Raw genomic sequence first — 6,122 nt, 5'->3', positions numbered from 1 at the left:
CCCCCCCCCCCCCCAAAAAAAAAAGAAGGGCATAGTTTTGAGACAACCGTTATATTAAGTTAAATTAAACAATGTGAATGTATTCACTTTGCACATTAAATTAAATGCTATGTGAGTTACCGCATATGATCTTGGTTCCGGGAGAAAAATACCTATATGTCCAGATCAACCTTTTCCCTTTTGTTGGGTATGGTGAGGGAAGATGAGCCACTGGGTAAGTTGACTCACCCCTTGTATCGAAGCAACCTTGCTGTGTGTGGTCTTGTGATCACAAAGTCAGGAAGCCCACATCATTTCCATCTTGCTTTGATGAAAAGAAGCACGCGGGAGAAGAGGTAAGCCTATTTTTATAATAAAAGTTGTTGTTTTGCCTGTCAGAGTACATTTTCTGCATTTTAAGTAAAATGAGAGTTAAGTCAAACAAAATTATTTGAGACTAAAATTATAGGTTACACATATTGGTGAATTTGTAACGTATAAAAACATGTAAATCACTGACCTCAAAATTAGCCACGTTTTTTTAACTCGTTCACTGCCATAAATTCATTTTTTAAAAAGATTATTAAAAATTTGGGGCAAGAGGCGATTAAATGTTTTTTATTGTAATTAATCGCATGACTTCACTAGTTAACTCACGATTAATTACAAATTTTATATTGGTTCTAAATGTACAATAAAAAATTCTAGGTTTTCATACTCTTGTTAACAAAAGTGGGGGAAAAAATGTTAAACTAATAGAAATAGTTCAAATGAATTTTTGACGTCAATGGCAGTGAATGAATTTTCAAAAAAGAAGATAAAAAATTTGGGGCATCAGGCGATTAAAGTTTTTAATCATAATTAATTGCATGACTTCACTAGTTAACCCACAATTAATCACAAATTTCATATATGTTCTAAATGTACAATAAAAAAAAATCTAGGTTTTCATACTCTTGTTAACAAAAGTGGCAAAAAATGTTAAAACTAATAGAAATAGCTCAAATGAATTTTTGACGTCAATAGCCGTCAATGGCAGTGAATGAGTTAAGATAGTGAGTTTTTCACAAAATGGTGGCTATGGGGCAAATTGAGCCAAAGACTTTGGGGTAAATTGAGTCAATGGTTCGACTTACTCTCATAAGGCACTGAAATTCGGATGAATCCTTGATGTATTAAATGCTATTTTACTGAAGTATGCGCAACCTATTTGCTGTGTTTATCATATTTTAGTCATTATAGTGAAGAAAAGAAAGCGATAGCATGCCGAGAACCTACAGGAGGAGAACAAGCTGGGCCTCCACACGCCTTGAAGAGATGGAGAGAGCGGTCAGAAGTAAAGAGTGGAAAGTCCATCAGATCAGTGCCAAAAGAAAGAAATATTGACAGGTCAACATTGAGGAGGTACATGAAAAAGAGAGCTGTAAAAGAAGTAAAAACAGTTGGATATGTTGGAACGGCAGAAGCAAAAAGAGTCTTCTCAGAGGATATCGAGAAAGAGCTTGCAGACCACATCAAGAACCTTGCAGAGCAGTTTCAAGGTCTGCACATGTACGTTCTTCACCAAGTTCACACCCCAAGGATCCTGGATGTGAGATTTTACCTTTACACGAAAATCAGCAGCCCCAGAAACAAACAAACCGAAAGCGGGTGGGGACAAGAGTCCTCTGACCGATACACCTGAAAAGCTGGCAATTCAACGTGCGCATAATGAGCAGGAAAAGCAAACAAAAACAAAAAAACGGACAGATCCATCAAAGAACAAAGAGTGCAGAAGAGGACAAAAAGCTCAGATGAAAATAGCAAAAAGCAGTTCTGAGCGAAGTGACACTACTGAGAGTTCCAGCAATTAAAGTGGACCAGATCTAGAGGTTGCCGACTTTGTCATTGTAAAATTTGTATCTAAAAGCAGGTACAATCATCAGATCATTAGATTGCCTTATTCAACAGCCTTGAGGGGAATGAAGTTAGTGCCAGATTCCTAAGAAGAATCCCAGGGCTCACCGGCATTAAGAAACCCTTGTGCTTTCAAGGAAAATGATGCGGCGTCATTCCCATGGAGTGATGTGCTGAAGAAACTGCCTCGACCTCAAAAAGCTGGAGAAACTGCAAGAAGGGAACAACAATTTATATTTGACTGCAACCTGGACAGTTGGAATATGGAGTTCTTTTGAGTAGATGGTACTGAAACAGCAAGTTTGTTTGTGGTTTGTTGTTCTTAGTGCAAAACTGCTTGTTGCAAAAGTATGCACAGGTTTACTTCTTTTTTCTTTTTCTTTTTTAATAACCTTGTTGGTCAGTTTACCCCCTTATGGCTCAACTTACCCCTTGACATGGGTCATCTTTCCCCTGACCTGGAAGCTTAGTCAGAAATGCATTCTGATCATTTCATTTTATAGCAGACATCCTGAAATAAAGGAATATGTTTTCATTTTGTCTCTATGTAGTTTTTCCTTGAATCCAGGACAAAATAAGTAAAAATTGGCTCATCTTACCCCATTGTCCCCTACTTATTGTTTTATTGTTGCCATGCATTAGCTTCAAATGTTGCTAATGAAATAATCAGATTAGCAGCAAATTATGAGCCATTAACACATCTGCAAACACACAAACACACAAGAAAAGGTAGGGAAGATTCAATTTATGTCAATCACAGTACAGTGTACACAAATATTCCACATCAGATTAATTACTAGACTGCACTGTATGTTCCCAAGCAAATCAATGTCAAGAGCAAAATCAGCAAATCTTTTGCAGGTCACTGCAGTCCCGGTGTCAGAGCACATTTGGAGGGGGGCATTGGGTCAGTACCACTCAGTAAATAATAGATCGTTTTCATTTTCTGTCAACGAGTGAGACAAAAATCCATCTCTTGTACCAAAACATGCGTTTGCATTGCCAGAAAATGTGAGCATGTGCATTCTCACTCATACATCCAATAAACGTTATAAACGTGTATGCTAAATGCTTATCTTTGTAAGAGTTGTTCGGCATGTTTTTATACTCTATGCGACATTACATTAAAAGTGTCTCAGTTGTCAGTTGTTGATGGTTTAGCCCGCAATAGCAATGTTACTCAGTGTAAGCCCACTTATGGAGTTTCCTGTATGTTTGTATTTAAGCTAACAGCTAGCATAGAGCACTTTGTCTCTCATGAGAACTGTTAGCTAACTGCCAAACTAAACACTGTACTTTCAGGGGTGGCTGAATACAGAGCAAACAGAAACTGCCGGCCTTATTATAAAGAATAAATACGCAGATATAGCACAAAGTAACACTTAAGCAAAAAATAATGCTAGTGCCTCAACAAAATAGGAACAACACCGCATGATGCCCGTGTGAGAAATAAGCAAAGTGCGCATCTCGGACCGCACAGTGCATTGTGGGTAGTGGGGGGGCGTTACCCTCCTACCAAACAGTAGGAAAGCCATGGAGACTTAGACGATTTCAACCGCTTGAAAGTTTATTTTTGTAATCGCCGTGGATTGCCTGTTACAACGAGGACTGCGTTCGGCAACAGTAACGGAAAGACGAACTGGCTGCCCTTTCATATGCTGCGTCGATCCAAAAACTACCCGTCTTATTGACAAAGGAGGAAGAGAAAGACGCTGTGAAAAATGACTAAATGTTAATCGTTGGAGACAAAGTCATTTCTTACCCCTTGATGACGAGTGATGGATGGCTGGACGTAGCCCATGGTTTGAAACTATGGCCACCTTGCATGTCAGCTGATATTCAATGTGTGCACTTTACCGGGAATTGGATTGAGGACACAACCACGGGACGCGATCAAGAGACCGAATAGGATCTTTCTTCACTGAGGGGCTCAATTGGGGCTAGAAGCGGGTTGTTAAATGACCGTCACTCCATTAGTTACTTTACACGTACGTCCGCTAGAAGGCTTCGTGATGCTTTCGTCTGTTCTCTCGGTTTCAGGATATTGACGAAATAAATGTGTTAAAGAAATGTTCCATTTTAGACTCTTTAATGTCCGTTTGGATCTTTCTTTTCTGTCTGGAAATTGGGAAGAGTGAACGGAGGTTTACGAGCGTACACTTCCTTTTTTTTTCTTCTTCTCTCTTTTCTGGAGAGCTCAGTATTGTTCATTCGGTAATTTTACCAATTTGACATGTTATCATCATTGCTCTTTTTTTTTTTATACATATTTTTTTATTTTGTATGTGGGTGAGTATGTGTATGTGCATGTGTGTGTGTGCGTGCGTGTGAGTGTGTATTCATTAATTCAGCTAAAACCTATTTTAAAAATCCCATACCGTTCACCTAAACCGAACACTTCCAGCCAGAGTCGTGAGGCCGTCAGGAGACCCGAGGAAGGACCAAAGAAAAGAAAGCGTACACTTCCGTCGCCATGAGTGCACCTGCCGTGGCGTTTTGTCACTTAAGGCTGAAAGCCGTTTATCACAATGCTTGCCAGCTTTAAGGTGTACAGATCCGCTAACACTTTCAGCACTCCATTCGACCCCATTCAAATGACGGCTTGGTTTGGTAACAATTTTCAAGCACGCGCAAACGTAACGCAAAGTTTCGCTTATTACCAATTTAAATGAGCAGTTGACATTTCAACAAGAAGCTCAATACTACATTTATGAACAACAAACAGAATTTTTGTGAGTTAAAGGGGAGCTAATGTGACACATCTTTGTTTAAACCGCATGGGGGTTCAAATAAAGCTGGAGTGAAATGTTCCAATGTTGTGGTCTTTCTCAGAACGTACACAAGACTGTTCTTTGAAAATTGGAACAACTGCGTACTGTACTTGTTAACTTCCCCCCCCCCACACGTGATTCCGTAATAGCTGCATAAAATGCATCTTGGAATATTTGGCTAGCCAAGCGTGTTCCGTGTGTTCTTGATTTAGTTGTACTTTCATTTGGAACAGTGCGGCTGCGACTGATGACATCTCCTAAGATCCCAATGACATAAGAGCGGACAAGAATGGCAACTGTGAAACAGCTTAGTTGAGTAGTGTCTTGACTTAAATGCATTCACAGCAGTTTTACAGACAGTAAATCCCCTTAGTTTAGGCCTTCAGAACTTTTTGATCTGATCTCTCTTCTTAAAGTTACAATGTATATCAGAGCTCTTAGAAAAGTTGTTTCTCCGCCCCATCTGGAAGCTTCTTGAACTCATTCAGCATTGTGGCAAGTTTCTTACTCATTCTGTGCCCTGCAGCAAGCCTCTCTATTCTCCTGAGGATGACAAACGATTCAATGATTGTTTTAGACTGAGGGAATCGCATCATTCTTTCACATTTCCCATCAGCTTTTGACACTGCCTGAACTGTTTTAGACCACCTTGAACATTTGTCAGCGGGGAATGGCCTTCAAAGATTCCAATATCTGACAGTCATCTTGAGCCATAATGAATATATAAAGCATATGCAGATGACACCCTGCTTTACTTCCTGATCTTGTAACATTAAACTCCCAAATGAGCTGAAATGAGGACATGAAGTGGTTGCAGATCTCTGCAGCTAAACCCGAATAATAGTTGTTGTTTTTTTCCTGCAATCTCTTTTAAATACAGCAACAAATACTCAGAGGCCACTAACACTGATCGTGAACTGCATATCATACGATAAATATATCAAATCTGTTGTCAACATTTGATCACTTTTATCCGAGCTTACTTGCAAAGTTATTCTTTGGGCTTTCATTTTGACAGTTGCACTTCTCTCTGTAGGATTCCGTCAGTCGCCTGCAGCTTGTTGTAAATGCAACCGCTTTGACTGCTCGCTGGCGCTGAGAGACCGCCGTGCTCATGTTCTGTCCTCCCATCGCTGGTCACAATTTCAATTTACTTTACAATGATTTCATTATTAATGGTTAAAACTGCCTTCTTAGCTTTTAAGTCACCAGTCACTGCTCTTATTTGCACAAGAACGGGATGTAGGAATTTTACCCCGGAAGCCATTTTGGATGGCTTGCTGGCAGAAAACCACTTGACTGGTCTTTAATGTTGGTGGACCGGCAAAGCAGCTGTCATTGACGCAAATGTTATTGTTGGGAGTAGCGTGCAGGGTTCATACAAACTTTTCACTAAAACTACTAACAAAAGTGACAAATAGTCACGGTTTTTATTTCAAAAAATGCTGCAATATCATCTCAGGCATAAAACTATTG

The 6,122-nt window shown here is 39.6% G+C and overlaps 1 long non-coding RNA gene across 1 annotated transcript; it reads left to right on the top strand.

Annotated features, from left to right (window-relative positions):
- The first annotated feature begins 250 nt into the window (after window positions 1-250).
- Window positions 251-2,410, top strand: LOC144044411 (uncharacterized). The gene is made up of 2 exons (XR_013291262.1): window positions 251-335; window positions 1,213-2,410. It is a non-coding gene; the product is annotated as an uncharacterized LOC144044411 (long non-coding RNA).
- Window positions 2,411-6,122: the final 3,712 nt, after the last annotated feature.

Source organism: Vanacampus margaritifer, chromosome 2, assembly GCF_051991255.1.
Source record: "Vanacampus margaritifer isolate UIUO_Vmar chromosome 2, RoL_Vmar_1.0, whole genome shotgun sequence".
NCBI classification, from domain to species: domain Eukaryota; kingdom Metazoa; phylum Chordata; class Actinopteri; order Syngnathiformes; family Syngnathidae; genus Vanacampus; species Vanacampus margaritifer.
The sequence above is the reverse complement of the archived record's forward strand: the minus strand, read 5'-3'. Positions and strand labels throughout refer to the sequence as shown.